Raw genomic sequence first — 18749 nt, 5'->3', positions numbered from 1 at the left:
CGCTGGACGGCAGTCCCACTTTCCCCACAGACGTCTGCCGCGGAAAGCACCAGGAAGCTGTGAACTAGCTGAGCATCGGTGGTTCAGTGGTAGAATGCTCGCCTGCCACGCGGGCGGCCCGGGTTCGATTCCCGGCCGATGCATCGTTTTGTTTTTTCTCCGATAGTGGTGCTGCGTGTCTTTCGCACTCGAACTGCGTGAGCCATGAGAATGAACCGCGGGATTCCGTGTGGAAAGAAGCAATCATGCAGCGCGCACGACTGCTCGTTTGGACTCTTGCGTGCTATTGTACATACTGGCGTCGGCCTAGCATCGCAAGTTGCCTGCCGCGCCGGGAATGCACGTGTAGCAACAGAGAAATTGAGCCACGGAGTGCAGACTCTGTACCACTGGTATTCGGTACTTAGCAAGATTCCAGAAGGTGTGGCGATCGCCTGCCTCGGTAGCGCAGTAGGCAGCGCGTAAGTCTCATAATCTTAAGGTCGTGAGTTCGATCCTCACCCGGGGCATTTAATTTACTATCGTTCACAGCTAAGTCGACGGCTCTGGGGTTGCGAAGGAGCGAAACACTTAGTAGTTTGTTATCGACAAGGCTTCAACGACTCAGCGTGAAAATGTTTACTTCCCGTTATTACTAGTTGCAGTTCTTTTGTAAAATTTTCAAGAAAAAAAGTACTAGTAATAAAACTGAATTTCGTATGATATAACATGTAAAGTCACACAATGTATGACCTGCTATATAATGACAGGCAGCAGGTCTTTACTTGCGAAATAAGTAAATAAATATTACTACTTACAGCTTTGCTTTTCCTCCTACCGCTGCAACAACGAGGCCAAAAGCAATGGACTGTGACTTTTGCCATACGTGAGAAGATGCTCGCAAACAGGGAAAGTGCGTGACGGAATGCGAGTGGAGGGGGTATAAACCCGGAGAAGAATGTGCACGTCCGGTGTGGTCTAGTGGCTAGGATACCTGGCTTTCACCCAGGAGGCCCGGGTTCGATTCCCGGTACCGGAATGGAATTTTTTCGGAACAAATGACGACAAGTTTTGACCGTGCGAAATGCTGTTTCACGTCCTCCTCGCATTATAGCTACTGGTTGGTAAACGTCAGCTGACAACAGTCGAGAGAAACGGGCACGCAACGAAATTACTACGAGCAGCGGCATAGAGGGAGAAGAGACGCTGGTCCACTGTTGGATTGCTGCCATAGAAATGTTACATGGCAATACGCAGACCAATTCCCGCGAAGCAATGGGAGAATGTCTGCACCGAGGCCCGTTAGCTCAGTTGGTTAGAGCGTCGTGCTAATAACGCGAAGGTCGTGGGTTCGATCCCCCCACGGGCCACTACGATTTTACTATTTCAAAAAGGCAACGCCGATTTCCCCGCGGAAGTATGGTGACAAAGAAATCGTCACATTGTGTGGCAGCTGATAGGGGACCCGAACGCGACTTGTCGGGACGCGCTAAAACATTTCACTGGTCACAGCACGCTCAACACACAGTTTCTCGTCCGATCACCACAACTGCGCGACGTTGGGCGTTGTCAGTGCTTGGGCGGGTGACCGCCTGCGAATATAGGACACTGTCGACAGTTTCAATTCGTATTTCTCTTTCCTCTTCGGTTTCGGAGCTGCAGCGCTATTCGGTCAAGGGCACTGGCGCCACGTTTTGCCTCTCGGTATGCCAAGTCGCGCCGTGCGGCCACAGTGAAATGAAGGAGCGTGTTGTAAAATTTGCAACAAAGAAAAAAAAATGTACTAGTAATAAAACTGAATTTGTCCGACAGAACATGTAAAATCAGACAATACATGATAACAGGCAGCAGGTATTTACTTGAGGCATAAGTAATGTTGTGCCCGCCTCGCCATACCTCTCTCAGTCGTTTCGCGTGCTTGTCCTTTTGATATAGGCCGATTGGAGAGCGTCAGCTCTCGCGTCAGCTGAGCAAAGTCGAGACAAGTCGAGACTCAAGGGGAATCGACGCACACGCTATAGGGTGGCCTGCAGCGAGTAAGATGGGGAAAGAAACATTAATTTAAGGACGCGTGGCAAAAGTACTCATACGCAAAAGTAAAAGCCTGCTGCGGTGGCCGGGAATCGAACCCGGATCAACTGCTTGGAAGGCAACTATGCTGACCATTACACCACCACCGCACGGTTTCCTTCCACGCCTCGCGAGCCGCGCTGTGTCTGCTTCCCGCCTGTCGGCGGCGGCCGAAGGTGGTCGTAGCTGTAGGCGCGTTACGGGGTAGGCGAGCCCATCCAGGCAGCGTCTCTAGGCACATTTCGCGTCCTTTGGCAAGAGTCGTCGCGTGCGTACTCCGCAAGAGTACTCAGACGATCATTTTTAAGCAGTGCGGTGCAGGATTCAGCGTCTGTAGCATTCTCTCGAGAGGATGCGACGGCGCTGGACGGCAGTCCCACTTTCCCCACAGACGTCTGCCGCGGAAAGCACCAGGAAGCTGTGAACTAGCTGAGCATCGGTGGTTCAGTGGTAGAATGCTCGCCTGCCACGCGGGCGGCCCGGGTTCGATTCCCGGCCGATGCATCGTTTTGTTTTTTCTCCGATAGTGGTGCTGCGTGTCTTTCGCACTCGAACTGCGTGAGCCATGAGAATGAACCGCGGGATTCCGTGTGGAAAGAAGCAATCATGCAGCGCGCACGACTGCTCGTTTGGACTCTTGCGTGCTATTGTACATACTGGCGTCGGCCTAGCATCGCAAGTTGCCTGCCGCGCCGGGAATGCACGTGTAGCAACAGAGAAAATGAGCCACGGAGTGCAGACTCTGTACCACTGGTATTCGGTACTTAGCAAGATTCCAGAAGGTGTGGCGATCGCCTGCCTCGGTAGCGCAGTAGGCAGCGCGTAAGTCTCATAATCTTAAGGTCGTGAGTTCGATCCTCACCCGGGGCATTTAATTTACTATCGTTCACAGCTAAGTCGACGGCTCTGGGGTTGCGAAGGAGCGAAACACTTAGTAGTTTGTTATCGACAAGGCTTCAACGACTCAGCGTGAAAATGTTTACTTCCCGTTATTACTAGTTGCAGTTCTTTTGTAAAATTTTCAAGAAAAAAAGTACTAGTAATAAAACTGAATTTCGTATGATATAACATGTAAAGTCACACAATGTATGACCTGCTATATAATGACAGGCAGCAGGTCTTTACTTGCGAAATAAGTAAATAAATATTACTACTTACAGCTTTGCTTTTCCTCCTACCGCTGCAACAACGAGGCCAAAAGCAATGGACTGTGACTTTTGCCATACGTGAGAAGATGCTCGCAAACAGGGAAAGTGCGTGACGGAATGCGAGTGGAGGGGGTATAAACCCGGAGAAGAATGTGCACGTCCGGTGTGGTCTAGTGGCTAGGATACCTGGCTTTCACCCAGGAGGCCCGGGTTCGATTCCCGGTACCGGAATGGAATTTTTTCGGAACAAATGACGACAAGTTTTGACCGTGCGAAATGCTGTTTCACGTCCTCCTCGCATTATAGCTACTGGTTGGTAAACGTCAGCTGACAACAGTCGAGAGAAACGGGCACGCAACGAAATTACTACGAGCAGCGGCATAGAGGGAGAAGAGACGCTGGTCCACTGTTGGATTGCTGCCATAGAAATGTTACATGGCAATACGCAGACCAATTCCCGCGAAGCAATGGGAGAATGTCTGCACCGAGGCCCGTTAGCTCAGTTGGTTAGAGCGTCGTGCTAATAACGCGAAGGTCGTGGGTTCGATCCCCCCACGGGCCACTACGATTTTACTATTTCAAAAAGGCAACGCCGATTTCCCCGCGGAAGTATGGTGACAAAGAAATCGTCACATTGTGTGGCAGCTGATAGGGGACCCGAACGCGACTTGTCGGGACGCGCTAAAACATTTCACTGGTCACAGCACGCTCAACACACAGTTTCTCGTCCGATCACCACAACTGCGCGACGTTGGGCGTTGTCAGTGCTTGGGCGGGTGACCGCCTGCGAATATAGGACACTGTCGACAGTTTCAATTCGTATTTCTCTTTCCTCTTCGGTTTCGGAGCTGCAGCGCTATTCGGTCAAGGGCACTGGCGCCACGTTTTGCCTCTCGGTATGCCAAGTCGCGCCGTGCGGCCACAGTGAAATGAAGGAGCGTGTTGTAAAATTTGCAACAAAGAAAAAAAAATGTACTAGTAATAAAACTGAATTTGTCCGACAGAACATGTAAAATCAGACAATACATGATAACAGGCAGCAGGTATTTACTTGAGGCATAAGTAATGTTGTGCCCGCCTCGCCATACCTCTCTCAGTCGTTTCGCGTGCTTGTCCTTTTGATATAGGCCGATTGGAGAGCGTCAGCTCTCGCGTCAGCTGAGCAAAGTCGAGACAAGTCGAGACTCAAGGGGAATCGACGCACACGCTATAGGGTGGCCTGCAGCGAGTAAGATGGGGAAAGAAACATTAATTTAAGGACGCATGGCAAAAGTACTCATACGCAAAAGTAAAAGCCTGCTGCGGTGGCCGGGAATCGAACCCGGATCAACTGCTTGGAAGGCAACTATGCTGACCATTACACCACCACCGCACGGTTCCCTTCCACGCCTCGCGAGCCGCGCTGTGTCTGCTTCCCGCCTGTCGGCGGCGGCCGAAGGTGGTCGTAGCTGTAGGCGCGTTACGGGGTAGGCGAGCCCATCCAGGCAGCGTCTCTAGGCACATTTCGCGTCCTTTGGCAAGAGTCGTCGCGTGCGTACTCCGCAAGAGTACTCAGACGATCATTTTTAAGCAGTGCGGTGCAGGATTCAGCGTCTGTAGCATTCTCTCGAGAGGATGCGACGGCGCTGGACGGCAGTCCCACTTTCCCCACAGACGTCTGCCGCGGAAAGCACCAGGAAGCTGTGAACTAGCTGAGCATCGGTGGTTCAGTGGTAGAATGCTCGCCTGCCACGCGGGCGGCCCGGGTTCGATTCCCGGCCGATGCATCGTTTTGTTTTTTCTCCGATAGTGGTGCTGCGTGTCTTTCGCACTCGAACTGCGTGAGCCATGAGAATGAACCGCGGGATTCCGTGTGGAAAGAAGCAATCATGCAGCGCGCACGACTGCTCGTTTGGACTCTTGCGTGCTATTGTACATACTGGCGTCGGCCTAGCATCGCAAGTTGCCTGCCGCGCCGGGAATGCACGTGTAGCAACAGAGAAAATGAGCCACGGAGTGCAGACTCTGTACCACTGGTATTCGGTACTTAGCAAGATTCCAGAAGGTGTGGCGATCGCCTGCCTCGGTAGCGCAGTAGGCAGCGCGTAAGTCTCATAATGTTAAGGTCGTGAGTTCGATCCTCACCCGGGGCATTTAATTTACTATCGTTCACAGCTAAGTCGACGGCTCTGGGGTTGCGAAGGAGCGAAACACTTAGTAGTTTGTTATCGACAAGGCTTCAACGACTCAGCGTGAAAATGTTTACTTCCCGTTATTACTAGTTGCAGTTCTTTTGTAAAATTTTCAAGAAAAAAAGTACTAGTAATAAAACTGAATTTCGTATGATATAACATGTAAAGTCACACAATGTATGACCTGCTATATAATGACAGGCAGCAGGTCTTTACTTGCGAAATAAGTAAATAAATATTACTACTTACAGCTTTGCTTTTCCTCCTACCGCTGCAACAACGAGGCCAAAAGCAATGGACTGTGACTTTTGCCATACGTGAGAAGATGCTCGCAAACAGGGAAAGTGCGTGACGGAATGCGAGTGGAGGGGGTATAAACCCGGAGAAGAATGTGCACGTCCGGTGTGGTCTAGTGGCTAGGATACCTGGCTTTCACCCAGGAGGCCCGGGTTCGATTCCCGGTACCGGAATGGAATTTTTTCGGAACAAATGACGACAAGTTTTGACCGTGCGAAATGCTGTTTCACGTCCTCCTCGCATTATAGCTACTGGTTGGTAAACGTCAGCTGACAACAGTCGAGAGAAACGGGCACGCAACGAAATTACTACGAGCAGCGGCATAGAGGGAGAAGAGACGCTGGTCCACTGTTGGATTGCTGCCATAGAAATGTTACATGGCAATACGCAGACCAATTCCCGCGAAGCAATGGGAGAATGTCTGCACCGAGGCCCGTTAGCTCAGTTGGTTAGAGCGTCGTGCTAATAACGCGAAGGTCGTGGGTTCGATCCCCCCACGGGCCACTACGATTTTACTATTTCAAAAAGGCAACGCCGATTTCCCCGCGGAAGTATGGTGACAAAGAAATCGTCACATTGTGTGGCAGCTGATAGGGGACCCGAACGCGACTTGTCGGGACGCGCTAAAACATTTCACTGGTCACAGCACGCTCAACACACAGTTTCTCGTCCGATCACCACAACTGCGCGACGTTGGGCGTTGTCAGTGCTTGGGCGGGTGACCGCCTGCGAATATAGGACACTGTCGACAGTTTCAATTCGTATTTCTCTTTCCTCTTCGGTTTCGGAGCTGCAGCGCTATTCGGTCAAGGGCACTGGCGCCACGTTTTGCCTCTCGGTATGCCAAGTCGCGCCGTGCGGCCACAGTGAAATGAAGGAGCGTGTTGTAAAATTTGCAACAAAGAAAAAAAAATGTACTAGTAATAAAACTGAATTTGTCCGACAGAACATGTAAAATCAGACAATACATGATAACAGGCAGCAGGTATTTACTTGAGGCATAAGTAATGTTGTGCCCGCCTCGCCATACCTCTCTCAGTCGTTTCGCGTGCTTGTCCTTTTGATATAGGCCGATTGGAGAGCGTCAGCTCTCGCGTCAGCTGAGCAAAGTCGAGACAAGTCGAGACTCAAGGGGAATCGACGCACACGCTATAGGGTGGCCTGCAGCGAGTAAGATGGGGAAAGAAACATTAATTTAAGGACGCGTGGCAAAAGTACTCATACGCAAAAGTAAAAGCCTGCTGCGGTGGCCGGGAATCGAACCCGGATCAACTGCTTGGAAGGCAACTATGCTGACCATTACACCACCACCGCACGGTTTCCTTCCACGCCTCGCGAGCCGCGCTGTGTCTGCTTCCCGCCTGTCGGCGGCGGCCGAAGGTGGTCGTAGCTGTAGGCGCGTTACGGGGTAGGCGAGCCCATCCAGGCAGCGTCTCTAGGCACATTTCGCGTCCTTTGGCAAGAGTCGTCGCGTGCGTACTCCGCAAGAGTACTCAGACGATCATTTTTAAGCAGTGCGGTGCAGGATTCAGCGTCTGTAGCATTCTCTCGAGAGGATGCGACGGCGCTGGACGGCAGTCCCACTTTCCCCACAGACGTCTGCCGCGGAAAGCACCAGGAAGCTGTGAACTAGCTGAGCATCGGTGGTTCAGTGGTAGAATGCTCGCCTGCCACGCGGGCGGCCCGGGTTCGATTCCCGGCCGATGCATCGTTTTGTTTTTTCTCCGATAGTGGTGCTGCGTGTCTTTCGCACTCGAACTGCGTGAGCCATGAGAATGAACCGCGGGATTCCGTGTGGAAAGAAGCAATCATGCAGCGCGCACGACTGCTCGTTTGGACTCTTGCGTGCTATTGTACATACTGGCGTCGGCCTAGCATCGCAAGTTGCCTGCCGCGCCGGGAATGCACGTGTAGCAACAGAAAAAATGAGCCACGGAGTGCAGACTCTGTACCACTGGTATTCGGTACTTAGCAAGATTCCAGAAGGTGTGGCGATCGCCTGCCTCGGTAGCGCAGTAGGCAGCGCGTAAGTCTCATAATCTTAAGGTCGTGAGTTCGATCCTCACCCGGGGCATTTAATTTACTATCGTTCACAGCTAAGTCGACGGCTCTGGGGTTGCGAAGGAGCGAAACACTTAGTAGTTTGTTATCGACAAGGCTTCAACGACTCAGCGTGAAAATGTTTACTTCCCGTTATTACTAGTTGCAGTTCTTTTGTAAAATTTTCAAGAAAAAAAGTACTAGTAATAAAACTGAATTTCGTATGATATAACATGTAAAGTCACACAATGTATGACCTGCTATATAATGACAGGCAGCAGGTCTTTACTTGCGAAATAAGTAAATAAATATTACTACTTACAGCTTTGCTTTTCCTCCTACCGCTGCAACAACGAGGCCAAAAGCAATGGACTGTGACTTTTGCCATACGTGAGAAGATGCTCGCAAACAGGGAAAGTGCGTGACGGAATGCGAGTGGAGGGGGTATAAACCCGGAGAAGAATGTGCACGTCCGGTGTGGTCTAGTGGCTAGGATACCTGGCTTTCACCCAGGAGGCCCGGGTTCGATTCCCGGTACCGGAATGGAATTTTTTCGGAACAAATGACGACAAGTTTTGACCGTGCGAAATGCTGTTTCACGTCCTCCTCGCATTATAGCTACTGGTTGGTAAACGTCAGCTGACAACAGTCGAGAGAAACGGGCACGCAACGAAATTACTACGAGCAGCGGCATAGAGGGAGAAGAGACGCTGGTCCACTGTTGGATTGCTGCCATAGAAATGTTACATGGCAATACGCAGACCAATTCCCGCGAAGCAATGGGAGAATGTCTGCACCGAGGCCCGTTAGCTCAGTTGGTTAGAGCGTCGTGCTAATAACGCGAAGGTCGTGGGTTCGATCCCCCCACGGGCCACTACGATTTTACTATTTCAAAAAGGCAACGCCGATTTCCCCGCGGAAGTATGGTGACAAAGAAATCGTCACATTGTGTGGCAGCTGATAGGGGACCCGAACGCGACTTGTCGGGACGCGCTAAAACATTTCACTGGTCACAGCACGCTCAACACACAGTTTCTCGTCCGATCACCACAACTGCGCGACGTTGGGCGTTGTCAGTGCTTGGGCGGGTGACCGCCTGCGAATATAGGACACTGTCGACAGTTTCAATTCGTATTTCTCTTTCCTCTTCGGTTTCGGAGCTGCAGCGCTATTCGGTCAAGGGCACTGGCGCCACGTTTTGCCTCTCGGTATGCCAAGTCGCGCCGTGCGGCCACAGTGAAATGAAGGAGCGTGTTGTAAAATTTGCAACAAAGAAAAAAAAATGTACTAGTAATAAAACTGAATTTGTCCGACAGAACATGTAAAATCAGACAATACATGATAACAGGCAGCAGGTATTTACTTGAGGCATAAGTAATGTTGTGCCCGCCTCGCCATACCTCTCTCAGTCGTTTCGCGTGCTTGTCCTTTTGATATAGGCCGATTGGAGAGCGTCAGCTCTCGCGTCAGCTGAGCAAAGTCGAGACAAGTCGAGACTCAAGGGGAATCGACGCACACGCTATAGGGTGGCCTGCAGCGAGTAAGATGGGGAAAGAAACATTAATTTAAGGACGCGTGGCAAAAGTACTCATACGCAAAAGTAAAAGCCTGCTGCGGTGGCCGGGAATCGAACCCGGATCAACTGCTTGGAAGGCAACTATGCTGACCATTACACCACCACCGCACGGTTTCCTTCCACGCCTCGCGAGCCGCGCTGTGTCTGCTTCCCGCCTGTCGGCGGCGGCCGAAGGTGGTCGTAGCTGTAGGCGCGTTACGGGGTAGGCGAGCCCATCCAGGCAGCGTCTCTAGGCACATTTCGCGTCCTTTGGCAAGAGTCGTCGCGTGCGTACTCCGCAAGAGTACTCAGACGATCATTTTTAAGCAGTGCGGTGCAGGATTCAGCGTCTGTAGCATTCTCTCGAGAGGATGCGACAGCGCTGGACGGCAGTCCCACTTTCCCCACAGACGTCTGCCGCGGAAAGCACCAGGAAGCTGTGAACTAGCTGAGCATCGGTGGTTCAGTGGTAGAATGCTCGCCTGCCACGCGGGCGGCCCGGGTTCGATTCCCGGCCGATGCATCGTTTTGTTTTTTCTCCGATAGTGGTGCTGCGTGTCTTTCGCACTCGAACTGCGTGAGCCATGAGAATGAACCGCGGGATTCCGTGTGGAAAGAAGCAATCATGCAGCGCGCACGACTGCTCGTTTGGACTCTTGCGTGCTATTGTACATACTGGCGTCGGCCTAGCATCGCAAGTTGCCTGCCGCGCCGGGAATGCACGTGTACCAACAGAAAAAATGAGCCACGGAGTGCAGACTCTGTACCACTGGTATTCGGTACTTAGCAAGATTCCAGAAGGTGTGGCGATCGCCTGCCTCGGTAGCGCAGTAGGCAGCGCGTAAGTCTCATAATCTTAAGGTCGTGAGTTCGATCCTCACCCGGGGCATTTAATTTACTATCGTTCACAGCTAAGTCGACGGCTCTGGGGTTGCGAAGGAGCGAAACACTTAGTAGTTTGTTATCGACAAGGCTTCAACGACTCAGCGTGAAAATGTTTACTTCCCGTTATTACTAGTTGCAGTTCTTTTGTAAAATTTTCAAGAAAAAAAGTACTGGTAATAAAACTGAATTTCGTATGATATAACATGTAAAGTCACACAATGTATGACCTGCTATATAATGACAGGCAGCAGGTCTTTACTTGCGAAATAAGTAAATAAATATTACTACTTACAGCTTTGCTTTTCCTCCTACCGCTGCAACAACGAGGCCAAAAGCAATGGACTGTGACTTTTGCCATACGTGAGAAGATGCTCGCAAACAGGGAAAGTGCGTGACGGAATGCGAGTGGAGGGGGTATAAACCCGGAGAAGAATGTGCACGTCCGGTGTGGTCTAGTGGCTAGGATACCTGGCTTTCACCCAGGAGGCCCGGGTTCGATTCCCGGTACCGGAATGGAATTTTTTCGGAACAAATGACGACAAGTTTTGACCGTGCGAAATGCTGTTTCACGTCCTCCTCGCATTATAGCTACTGGTTGGTAAACGTCAGCTGACAACAGTCGAGAGAAACGGGCACGCAACGAAATTACTACGAGCAGCGGCATAGAGGGAGAAGAGACGCTGGTCCACTGTTGGATTGCTGCCATAGAAATGTTACATGGCAATACGCAGACCAATTCCCGCGAAGCAATGGGAGAATGTCTGCACCGAGGCCCGTTAGCTCAGTTGGTTAGAGCGTCGTGCTAATAACGCGAAGGTCGTGGGTTCGATCCCCCCACGGGCCACTACGATTTTACTATTTCAAAAAGGCAACGCCGATTTCCCCGCGGAAGTATGGTGACAAAGAAATCGTCACATTGTGTGGCAGCTGATAGGGGACCCGAACGCGACTTGTCGGGACGCGCTAAAACATTTCACTGGTCACAGCACGCTCAACACACAGTTTCTCGTCCGATCACCACAACTGCGCGACGTTGGGCGTTGTCAGTGCTTGGGCGGGTGACCGCCTGCGAATATAGGACACTGTCGACAGTTTCAATTCGTATTTCTCTTTCCTCTTCGGTTTCGGAGCTGCAGCGCTATTCGGTCAAGGGCACTGGCGCCACGTTTTGCCTCTCGGTATGCCAAGTCGCGCCGTGCGGCCACAGTGAAATGAAGGAGCGTGTTGTAAAATTTGCAACAAAGAAAAAAAAATGTACTAGTAATAAAACTGAATTTGTCCGACAGAACATGTAAAATCAGACAATACATGATAACAGGCAGCAGGTATTTACTTGAGGCATAAGTAATGTTGTGCCCGCCTCGCCATACCTCTCTCAGTCGTTTCGCGTGCTTGTCCTTTTGATATAGGCCGATTGGAGAGCGTCAGCTCTCGCGTCAGCTGAGCAAAGTCGAGACAAGTCGAGACTCAAGGGGAATCGACGCACACGCTATAGGGTGGCCTGCAGCGAGTAAGATGGGGAAAGAAACATTAATTTAAGGACGCGTGGCAAAAGTACTCATACGCAAAAGTAAAAGCCTGCTGCGGTGGCCGGGAATCGAACCCGGATCAACTGCTTGGAAGGCAACTATGCTGACCATTACACCACCACCGCACGGTTTCCTTCCACGCCTCGCGAGCCGCGCTGTGTCTGCTTCCCGCCTGTCGGCGGCGGCCGAAGGTGGTCGTAGCTGTAGGCGCGTTACGGGGTAGGCGAGCCCATCCAGGCAGCGTCTCTAGGCACATTTCGCGTCCTTTGGCAAGAGTCGTCGCGTGCGTACTCCGCAAGAGTACTCAGACGATCATTTTTAAGCAGTGCGGTGCAGGATTCAGCGTCTGTAGCATTCTCTCGAGAGGATGCGACGGCGCTGGACGGCAGTCCCACTTTCCCCACAGACGTCTGCCGCGGAAAGCACCAGGAAGCTGTGAACTAGCTGAGCATCGGTGGTTCAGTGGTAGAATGCTCGCCTGCCACGCGGGCGGCCCGGGTTCGATTCCCGGCCGATGCATCGTTTTGTTTTTTCTCCGATAGTGGTGCTGCGTGTCTTTCGCACTCGAACTGCGTGAGCCATGAGAATGAACCGCGGGATTCCGTGTGGAAAGAAGCAATCATGCAGCGCGCACGACTGCTCGTTTGGACTCTTGCGTGCTATTGTACATACTGGCGTCGGCCTAGCATCGCAAGTTGCCTGCCGCGCCGGGAATGCACGTGTAGCAACAGAAAAAATGAGCCACGGAGTGCAGACTCTGTACCACTGGTATTCGGTACTTAGCAAGATTCCAGAAGGTGTGGCGATCGCCTGCCTCGGTAGCGCAGTAGGCAGCGCGTAAGTCTCATAATCTTAAGGTCGTGAGTTCGATCCTCACCCGGGGCATTTAATTTACTATCGTTCACAGCTAAGTCGACGGCTCTGGGGTTGCGAAGGAGCGAAACACTTAGTAGTTTGTTATCGACAAGGCTTCAACGACTCAGCGTGAAAATGTTTACTTCCCGTTATTACTAGTTGCAGTTCTTTTGTAAAATTTTCAAGAAAAAAAGTACTAGTAATAAAACTGAATTTCGTATGATATAACATGTAAAGTCACACAATGTATGACCTGCTATATAATGACAGGCAGCAGGTCTTTACTTGCGAAATAAGTAAATAAATATTACTACTTACAGCTTTGCTTTTCCTCCTACCGCTGCAACAACGAGGCCAAAAGCAATGGACTGTGACTTTTGCCATACGTGAGAAGATGCTCGCAAACAGGGAAAGTGCGTGACGGAATGCGAGTGGAGGGGGTATAAACCCGGAGAAGAATGTGCACGTCCGGTGTGGTCTAGTGGCTAGGATACCTGGCTTTCACCCAGGAGGCCCGGGTTCGATTCCCGGTACCGGAATGGAATTTTTTCGGAACAAATGACGACAAGTTTTGACCGTGCGAAATGCTGTTTCACGTCCTCCTCGCATTATAGCTACTGGTTGGTAAACGTCAGCTGACAACAGTCGAGAGAAACGGGCACGCAACGAAATTACTACGAGCAGCGGCATAGAGGGAGAAGAGACGCTGGTCCACTGTTGGATTGCTGCCATAGAAATGTTACATGGCAATACGCAGACCAATTCCCGCGAAGCAATGGGAGAATGTCTGCACCGAGGCCCGTTAGCTCAGTTGGTTAGAGCGTCGTGCTAATAACGCGAAGGTCGTGGGTTCGATCCCCCCACGGGCCACTACGATTTTACTATTTCAAAAAGGCAACGCCGATTTCCCCGCGGAAGTATGGTGACAAAGAAATCGTCACATTGTGTGGCAGCTGATAGGGGACCCGAACGCGACTTGTCGGGACGCGCTAAAACATTTCACTGGTCACAGCACGCTCAACACACAGTTTCTCGTCCGATCACCACAACTGCGCGACGTTGGGCGTTGTCAGTGCTTGGGCGGGTGACCGCCTGCGAATATAGGACACTGTCGACAGTTTCAATTCGTATTTCTCTTTCCTCTTCGGTTTCGGAGCTGCAGCGCTATTCGGTCAAGGGCACTGGCGCCACGTTTTGCCTCTCGGTATGCCAAGTCGCGCCGTGCGGCCACAGTGAAATGAAGGAGCGTGTTGTAAAATTTGCAACAAAGAAAAAAAAATGTACTAGTAATAAAACTGAATTTGTCCGACAGAACATGTAAAATCAGACAATACATGATAACAGGCAGCAGGTATTTACTTGAGGCATAAGTAATGTTGTGCCCGCCTCGCCATACCTCTCTCAGTCGTTTCGCGTGCTTGTCCTTTTGATATAGGCCGATTGGAGAGCGTCAGCTCTCGCGTCAGCTGAGCAAAGTCGAGACAAGTCGAGACTCAAGGGGAATCGACGCACACGCTATAGGGTGGCCTGCAGCGAGTAAGATGGGGAAAGAAACATTAATTTAAGGACGCGTGGCAAAAGTACTCATACGCAAAAGTAAAAGCCTGCTGCGGTGGCCGGGAATCGAACCCGGATCAACTGCTTGGAAGGCAACTATGCTGACCATTACACCACCACCGCACGGTTTCCTTCCACGCCTCGCGAGCCGCGCTGTGTCTGCTTCCCGCCTGTCGGCGGCGGCCGAAGGTGGTCGTAGCTGTAGGCGCGTTACGGGGTAGGCGAGCCCATCCAGGCAGCGTCTCTAGGCACATTTCGCGTCCTTTGGCAAGAGTCGTCGCGTGCGTACTCCGCAAGAGTACTCAGACGATCATTTTTAAGCAGTGCGGTGCAGGATTCAGCGTCTGTAGCATTCTCTCGAGAGGATGCGACGGCGCTGGACGGCAGTCCCACTTTCCCCACAGACGTCTGCCGCGGAAAGCACCAGGAAGCTGTGAACTAGCTGAGCATCGGTGGTTCAGTGGTAGAATGCTCGCCTGCCACGCGGGCGGCCCGGGTTCGATTCCCGGCCGATGCATCGTTTTGTTTTTTCTCCGATAGTGGTGCTGCGTGTCTTTCGCACTCGAACTGCGTGAGCCATGAGAATGAACCGCGGGATTCCGTGTGGAAAGAAGCAATCATGCAGCGCGCACGACTGCTCGTTTGGACTCTTGCGTGCTATTGTACATACTGGCGTCGGCCTAGCATCGCAAGTTGCCTGCCGCGCCGGGAATGCACGTGTAGCAACAGAAAAAATGAGCCACGGAGTGCAGACTCTGTACCACTGGTATTCGGTACTTAGCAAGATTCCAGAAGGTGTGGCGATCGCCTGCCTCGGTAGCGCAGTAGGCAGCGCGTAAGTCTCATAATCTTAAGGTCGTGAGTTCGATCCTCACCCGGGGCATTTAATTTACTATCGTTCACAGCTAAGTCGACGGCTCTGGGGTTGCGAAGGAGCGAAACACTTAGTAGTTTGTTATCGACAAGGCTTCAACGACTCAGCGTGAAAATGTTTACTTCCCGTTATTACTAGTTGCAGTTCTTTTGTAAAATTTTCAAGAAAAAAAGTACTAGTAATAAAACTGAATTTCGTATGATATAACATGTAAAGTCACACAATGTATGACCTGCTATATAACGACAGGCAGCAGGTCTTTACTTGCGAAATAAGTAAATAAATATTACTACTTACAGCTTTGCTTTTCCTCCTACCGCTGCAACAACGAGGCCAAAAGCAATGGACTGTGACTTTTGCCATACGTGAGAAGATGCTCGCAAACAGGGAAAGTGCGTGACGGAATGCGAGTGGAGGGGGTATAAACCCGGAGAAGAATGTGCACGTCCGGTGTGGTCTAGTGGCTAGGATACCTGGCTTTCACCCAGGAGGCCCGGGTTCGATTCCCGGTACCGGAATGGAATTTTTTCGGAACAAATGACGACAAGTTTTGACCGTGCGAAATGCTGTTTCACGTCCTCCTCGCATTATAGCTACTGGTTGGTAAACGTCAGCTGACAACAGTCGAGAGAAACGGGCACGCAACGAAATTACTACGAGCAGCGGCATAGAGGGAGAAGAGACGCTGGTCCACTGTTGGATTGCTGCCATAGAAATGTTACATGGCAATACGCAGACCAATTCCCGCGAAGCAATGGGAGAATGTCTGCACCGAGGCCCGTTAGCTCAGTTGGTTAGAGCGTCGTGCTAATAACGCGAAGGTCGTGCGTTCGATCCCCCCACGGGCCACTACGATTTTACTATTTCAAAAAGGCAACGCCGATTTCCCCGCGGAAGTATGGTGACAAAGAAATCGTCACATTGTGTGGCAGCTGATAGGGGACCCGAACGCGACTTGTCGGGACGCGCTAAAACATTTCACTGGTCACAGCACGCTCAACACACAGTTTCTCGTCCGATCACCACAACTGCGCGACGTTGGGCGTTGTCAGTGCTTGGGCGGGTGACCGCCTGCGAATATAGGACACTGTCGACAGTTTCAATTCGTATTTCTCTTTCCTCTTCGGTTTCGGAGCTGCAGCGCTATTCGGTCAAGGGCACTGGCGCCACGTTTTGCCTCTCGGTATGCCAAGTCGCGCCGTGCGGCCACAGTGAAATGAAGGAGCGTGTTGTAAAATTTGCAACAAAGAAAAAAAAATGTACTAGTAATAAAACTGAATTTGTCCGACAGAACATGTAAAATCAGACAATACACGATAACAGGCAGCAGGTATTTACTTGAGGCATAAGTAATGTTGTGCCCGCCTCGCCATACCTCTCTCAGTCGTTTCGCGTGCTTGTCCTTTTGATATAGGCCGATTGGAGAGCGTCAGCTCTCGCGTCAGCTGAGCAAAGTCGAGACAAGTCGAGACTCAAGGGGAATCGACGCACACGCTATAGGGTGGCCTGCAGCGAGTAAGATGGGGAAAGAAACATTAATTTAAGGACGCGTGGCAAAAGTACTCATACGCAAAAGTAAAAGCCTGCTGCGGTGGCCGGGAATCGAACCCGGATCAACTGCTTGGAAGGCAACTATGCTGACCATTACACCACCACCGCACGGTTTCCTTCCACGCCTCGCGAGCCGCGCTGTGTCTGCTTCCCGCCTGTCGGCGGCGGCCGAAGGTGGTCGTAGCTGTAGGCGCGTTACGGGGTAGGCGAGCCCATCCAGGCAGCGTCTCTAGGCACATTTCGCGTCCTTTGGCAAGAGTCGTCGCGTGCGTACTCCGCAAGAGTACTCAGACGATCATTTTTAAGCAGTGCGGTGCAGGATTCAGCGTCTGTAGCATTCTCTCGAGAGGATGCGACGGCGCTGGACGGCAGTCCCACTTTCCCCACAGACGTCTGCCGCGGAAAGCACCAGGAAGCTGTGAACTAGCTGAGCATCGGTGGTTCAGTGGTAGAATGCTCGCCTGCCACGCGGGCGGCCCGGGTTCGATTCCCGGCCGATGCATCGTTTTGTTTTTTCTCCGATAGTGGTGCTGCGTGTCTTTCGCACTCGAACTGCGTGAGCCATGAGAATGAACCGCGGGATTCCGTGTGGAAAGAAGCAATCATGCAGCGCGCACGACTGCTCGTTTGGACTCTTGCGTGCTATTGTACATACTGGCGTCGGCCTAGCATCGCAAGTTGCCTGCCGCGCCGGGAATGCACGTGTAGCAACAGAAAAAATGAGCCACGGAGTGCAGACTCTGTACCACTGGTATTCGGTACTTAGCAAGATTCCAGAAGGTGTGGCGATCGCCTGCCTCGGTAGCGCAGTAGGCAGCGCGTAAGTCTCATAATCTTAAGGTCGTGAGTTCGATCCTCACCCGGGGCATTTAATTTACTATCGTTCACAGCTAAGTCGACGGCTCTGGGGTTGCGAAGGAGCGAAACACTTAGTAGTTTGTTATCGACAAGGCTTCAACGACTCAGCGTGAAAATGTTTACTTCCCGTTATTACTAGTTGCAGTTCTTTTGTAAAATTTTCAAGAAAAAAAGTACTAGTAATAAAACTGAATTTCGTATGATATAACATGTAAAGTCACACAATGTATGACCTGCTATATAATGACAGGCAGCAGGTCTTTACTTGCGAAATAAGTAAATAAATATTACTACTTACAGCTTTGCTTTTCCTCCTACCGCTGCAACAACGAGGCCAAAAGCAATGGACTGTGACTTTTGCCATACGTGAGAAGATGCTCGCAAACAGGGAAAGTGCGTGACGGAATGCGAGTGGAGGGGGTATAAACCCGGAGAAGAATGTGCACGTCCGGTGTGGTCTAGTGGCTAGGATACCTGGCTTTCACCCAGGAGGCCCGGGTTCGATTCCCGGTACCGGAATGGAATTTTTTCGGAACAAATGACGACAAGTTTTGACCGTGCGAAATGCTGTTTCACGTCCTCCTCGCATTATAGCTACTGGTTGGTAAACGTCAGCTGACAACAGTCGAGAGAAACGGGCACGCAACGAAATTACTACGAGCAGCGGCATAGAGGGAGAAGAGACGCTGGTCCACTGTTGGATTGCTGCCATAGAAATGTTACATGGCAATACGCAGACCAATTCCCGCGAAGCAATGGGAGAATGTCTGCACCGAGGCCCGTTAGCTCAGTTGGTTAGAGCGTCGTGCTAATAACGCGAAGGTCGTGGGTTCGATCCCCCCACGGGCCACTACGATTTTACTATTTCAAAAAGGCAACGCCGATTTCCCCGCGGAAGTATGGTGACAAAGAAATCGTCACATTGTGTGGCAGCTGATAGGGGACCCGAACGCGACTTGTCGGGACGCGCTAAAACATTTCACTGGTCACAGCACGCTCAACACACAGTTTCTCGTCCGATCACCACAACTGCGCGACGTTGGGCGTTGTCAGTGCTTGGGCGGGTGACCGCCTGCGAATATAGGACACTGTCGACAGTTTCAATTCGTATTTCTCTTTCCTCTTCGGTTTCGGAGCTGCAGCGCTATTCGGTCAAGGGCACTGGCGCCACGTTTTGCCTCTCGGTATGCCAAGTCGCGCCGTGCGGCCACAGTGAAATGAAGGAGCGTGTTGTAAAATTTGCAACAAAGAAAAAAAAATGTACTAGTAATAAAACTGAATTTGTCCGACAGAACATGTAAAATCAGACAATACACGATAACAGGCAGCAGGTATTTACTTGAGGCATAAGTAATGTTGTGCCCGCCTCGCCATACCTCT

The 18749-nt window shown here is 51.3% G+C and overlaps 39 non-coding genes across 39 annotated transcripts; 32 read left to right on the top strand and 7 right to left on the bottom strand.

Annotated features, from left to right (window-relative positions):
• Nucleotides 1-72: 72 nt before the first annotated feature.
• Nucleotides 73-143, top strand: Trnag-gcc (transfer RNA glycine (anticodon GCC)). Its single transcript has one exon. It is a non-coding gene; the product is annotated as a tRNA-Gly (tRNA).
• Nucleotides 144-436: 293 nt separating this feature from the next.
• Trnam-cau (transfer RNA methionine (anticodon CAU)) lies at nucleotides 437-509 on the top strand. Its single transcript has one exon. It is a non-coding gene; the product is annotated as a tRNA-Met (tRNA).
• Nucleotides 510-946: 437 nt separating this feature from the next.
• On the top strand, nucleotides 947-1018 carry Trnae-uuc (transfer RNA glutamic acid (anticodon UUC)). The gene has a single exon. It is a non-coding gene; the product is annotated as a tRNA-Glu (tRNA).
• A 257-nt stretch (nucleotides 1019-1275) lies between these two features.
• Trnai-aau (transfer RNA isoleucine (anticodon AAU)) lies at nucleotides 1276-1349 on the top strand. Its single transcript has one exon. It is a non-coding gene; the product is annotated as a tRNA-Ile (tRNA).
• Nucleotides 1350-2087: 738 nt separating this feature from the next.
• Trnag-ucc (transfer RNA glycine (anticodon UCC)) lies at nucleotides 2088-2159 on the bottom strand. The gene has a single exon. It is a non-coding gene; the product is annotated as a tRNA-Gly (tRNA).
• A 323-nt stretch (nucleotides 2160-2482) lies between these two features.
• Nucleotides 2483-2553, top strand: Trnag-gcc (transfer RNA glycine (anticodon GCC)). Its single transcript has one exon. It is a non-coding gene; the product is annotated as a tRNA-Gly (tRNA).
• A 293-nt stretch (nucleotides 2554-2846) lies between these two features.
• On the top strand, nucleotides 2847-2919 carry Trnam-cau (transfer RNA methionine (anticodon CAU)). Its single transcript has one exon. It is a non-coding gene; the product is annotated as a tRNA-Met (tRNA).
• Nucleotides 2920-3356: 437 nt separating this feature from the next.
• Trnae-uuc (transfer RNA glutamic acid (anticodon UUC)) lies at nucleotides 3357-3428 on the top strand. Its single transcript has one exon. It is a non-coding gene; the product is annotated as a tRNA-Glu (tRNA).
• A 257-nt stretch (nucleotides 3429-3685) lies between these two features.
• Trnai-aau (transfer RNA isoleucine (anticodon AAU)) lies at nucleotides 3686-3759 on the top strand. Its single transcript has one exon. It is a non-coding gene; the product is annotated as a tRNA-Ile (tRNA).
• A 738-nt stretch (nucleotides 3760-4497) lies between these two features.
• Nucleotides 4498-4569, bottom strand: Trnag-ucc (transfer RNA glycine (anticodon UCC)). Its single transcript has one exon. It is a non-coding gene; the product is annotated as a tRNA-Gly (tRNA).
• Nucleotides 4570-4892: 323 nt separating this feature from the next.
• On the top strand, nucleotides 4893-4963 carry Trnag-gcc (transfer RNA glycine (anticodon GCC)). Its single transcript has one exon. It is a non-coding gene; the product is annotated as a tRNA-Gly (tRNA).
• A 293-nt stretch (nucleotides 4964-5256) lies between these two features.
• Nucleotides 5257-5329, top strand: Trnam-cau (transfer RNA methionine (anticodon CAU)). The gene has a single exon. It is a non-coding gene; the product is annotated as a tRNA-Met (tRNA).
• A 437-nt stretch (nucleotides 5330-5766) lies between these two features.
• Trnae-uuc (transfer RNA glutamic acid (anticodon UUC)) lies at nucleotides 5767-5838 on the top strand. Its single transcript has one exon. It is a non-coding gene; the product is annotated as a tRNA-Glu (tRNA).
• A 257-nt stretch (nucleotides 5839-6095) lies between these two features.
• Nucleotides 6096-6169, top strand: Trnai-aau (transfer RNA isoleucine (anticodon AAU)). Its single transcript has one exon. It is a non-coding gene; the product is annotated as a tRNA-Ile (tRNA).
• Nucleotides 6170-6907: 738 nt separating this feature from the next.
• Trnag-ucc (transfer RNA glycine (anticodon UCC)) lies at nucleotides 6908-6979 on the bottom strand. Its single transcript has one exon. It is a non-coding gene; the product is annotated as a tRNA-Gly (tRNA).
• A 323-nt stretch (nucleotides 6980-7302) lies between these two features.
• On the top strand, nucleotides 7303-7373 carry Trnag-gcc (transfer RNA glycine (anticodon GCC)). The gene has a single exon. It is a non-coding gene; the product is annotated as a tRNA-Gly (tRNA).
• Nucleotides 7374-7666: 293 nt separating this feature from the next.
• Nucleotides 7667-7739, top strand: Trnam-cau (transfer RNA methionine (anticodon CAU)). Its single transcript has one exon. It is a non-coding gene; the product is annotated as a tRNA-Met (tRNA).
• A 437-nt stretch (nucleotides 7740-8176) lies between these two features.
• On the top strand, nucleotides 8177-8248 carry Trnae-uuc (transfer RNA glutamic acid (anticodon UUC)). The gene has a single exon. It is a non-coding gene; the product is annotated as a tRNA-Glu (tRNA).
• A 257-nt stretch (nucleotides 8249-8505) lies between these two features.
• Nucleotides 8506-8579, top strand: Trnai-aau (transfer RNA isoleucine (anticodon AAU)). Its single transcript has one exon. It is a non-coding gene; the product is annotated as a tRNA-Ile (tRNA).
• Nucleotides 8580-9317: 738 nt separating this feature from the next.
• Nucleotides 9318-9389, bottom strand: Trnag-ucc (transfer RNA glycine (anticodon UCC)). Its single transcript has one exon. It is a non-coding gene; the product is annotated as a tRNA-Gly (tRNA).
• A 323-nt stretch (nucleotides 9390-9712) lies between these two features.
• Trnag-gcc (transfer RNA glycine (anticodon GCC)) lies at nucleotides 9713-9783 on the top strand. The gene has a single exon. It is a non-coding gene; the product is annotated as a tRNA-Gly (tRNA).
• Nucleotides 9784-10076: 293 nt separating this feature from the next.
• Nucleotides 10077-10149, top strand: Trnam-cau (transfer RNA methionine (anticodon CAU)). Its single transcript has one exon. It is a non-coding gene; the product is annotated as a tRNA-Met (tRNA).
• Nucleotides 10150-10586: 437 nt separating this feature from the next.
• Trnae-uuc (transfer RNA glutamic acid (anticodon UUC)) lies at nucleotides 10587-10658 on the top strand. The gene has a single exon. It is a non-coding gene; the product is annotated as a tRNA-Glu (tRNA).
• A 257-nt stretch (nucleotides 10659-10915) lies between these two features.
• On the top strand, nucleotides 10916-10989 carry Trnai-aau (transfer RNA isoleucine (anticodon AAU)). The gene has a single exon. It is a non-coding gene; the product is annotated as a tRNA-Ile (tRNA).
• Nucleotides 10990-11727: 738 nt separating this feature from the next.
• Nucleotides 11728-11799, bottom strand: Trnag-ucc (transfer RNA glycine (anticodon UCC)). The gene has a single exon. It is a non-coding gene; the product is annotated as a tRNA-Gly (tRNA).
• Nucleotides 11800-12122: 323 nt separating this feature from the next.
• Trnag-gcc (transfer RNA glycine (anticodon GCC)) lies at nucleotides 12123-12193 on the top strand. Its single transcript has one exon. It is a non-coding gene; the product is annotated as a tRNA-Gly (tRNA).
• Nucleotides 12194-12486: 293 nt separating this feature from the next.
• Nucleotides 12487-12559, top strand: Trnam-cau (transfer RNA methionine (anticodon CAU)). The gene has a single exon. It is a non-coding gene; the product is annotated as a tRNA-Met (tRNA).
• A 437-nt stretch (nucleotides 12560-12996) lies between these two features.
• Trnae-uuc (transfer RNA glutamic acid (anticodon UUC)) lies at nucleotides 12997-13068 on the top strand. Its single transcript has one exon. It is a non-coding gene; the product is annotated as a tRNA-Glu (tRNA).
• Nucleotides 13069-13325: 257 nt separating this feature from the next.
• Nucleotides 13326-13399, top strand: Trnai-aau (transfer RNA isoleucine (anticodon AAU)). Its single transcript has one exon. It is a non-coding gene; the product is annotated as a tRNA-Ile (tRNA).
• Nucleotides 13400-14137: 738 nt separating this feature from the next.
• Nucleotides 14138-14209, bottom strand: Trnag-ucc (transfer RNA glycine (anticodon UCC)). The gene has a single exon. It is a non-coding gene; the product is annotated as a tRNA-Gly (tRNA).
• Nucleotides 14210-14532: 323 nt separating this feature from the next.
• Nucleotides 14533-14603, top strand: Trnag-gcc (transfer RNA glycine (anticodon GCC)). Its single transcript has one exon. It is a non-coding gene; the product is annotated as a tRNA-Gly (tRNA).
• Nucleotides 14604-14896: 293 nt separating this feature from the next.
• On the top strand, nucleotides 14897-14969 carry Trnam-cau (transfer RNA methionine (anticodon CAU)). Its single transcript has one exon. It is a non-coding gene; the product is annotated as a tRNA-Met (tRNA).
• Nucleotides 14970-15406: 437 nt separating this feature from the next.
• Nucleotides 15407-15478, top strand: Trnae-uuc (transfer RNA glutamic acid (anticodon UUC)). The gene has a single exon. It is a non-coding gene; the product is annotated as a tRNA-Glu (tRNA).
• Nucleotides 15479-15735: 257 nt separating this feature from the next.
• Trnai-aau (transfer RNA isoleucine (anticodon AAU)) lies at nucleotides 15736-15809 on the top strand. The gene has a single exon. It is a non-coding gene; the product is annotated as a tRNA-Ile (tRNA).
• Nucleotides 15810-16547: 738 nt separating this feature from the next.
• Nucleotides 16548-16619, bottom strand: Trnag-ucc (transfer RNA glycine (anticodon UCC)). Its single transcript has one exon. It is a non-coding gene; the product is annotated as a tRNA-Gly (tRNA).
• A 323-nt stretch (nucleotides 16620-16942) lies between these two features.
• Trnag-gcc (transfer RNA glycine (anticodon GCC)) lies at nucleotides 16943-17013 on the top strand. Its single transcript has one exon. It is a non-coding gene; the product is annotated as a tRNA-Gly (tRNA).
• A 293-nt stretch (nucleotides 17014-17306) lies between these two features.
• On the top strand, nucleotides 17307-17379 carry Trnam-cau (transfer RNA methionine (anticodon CAU)). The gene has a single exon. It is a non-coding gene; the product is annotated as a tRNA-Met (tRNA).
• A 437-nt stretch (nucleotides 17380-17816) lies between these two features.
• Nucleotides 17817-17888, top strand: Trnae-uuc (transfer RNA glutamic acid (anticodon UUC)). The gene has a single exon. It is a non-coding gene; the product is annotated as a tRNA-Glu (tRNA).
• A 257-nt stretch (nucleotides 17889-18145) lies between these two features.
• Nucleotides 18146-18219, top strand: Trnai-aau (transfer RNA isoleucine (anticodon AAU)). Its single transcript has one exon. It is a non-coding gene; the product is annotated as a tRNA-Ile (tRNA).
• Nucleotides 18220-18749: the final 530 nt, after the last annotated feature.

This window comes from Schistocerca cancellata, unplaced genomic scaffold (genome assembly GCF_023864275.1).
Source record: "Schistocerca cancellata isolate TAMUIC-IGC-003103 unplaced genomic scaffold, iqSchCanc2.1 HiC_scaffold_318, whole genome shotgun sequence".
Taxonomy (NCBI): Eukaryota; Metazoa; Arthropoda; class Insecta; order Orthoptera; family Acrididae; genus Schistocerca; species Schistocerca cancellata.
The sequence above is the reverse complement of the archived record's forward strand: the minus strand, read 5'-3'. Positions and strand labels throughout refer to the sequence as shown.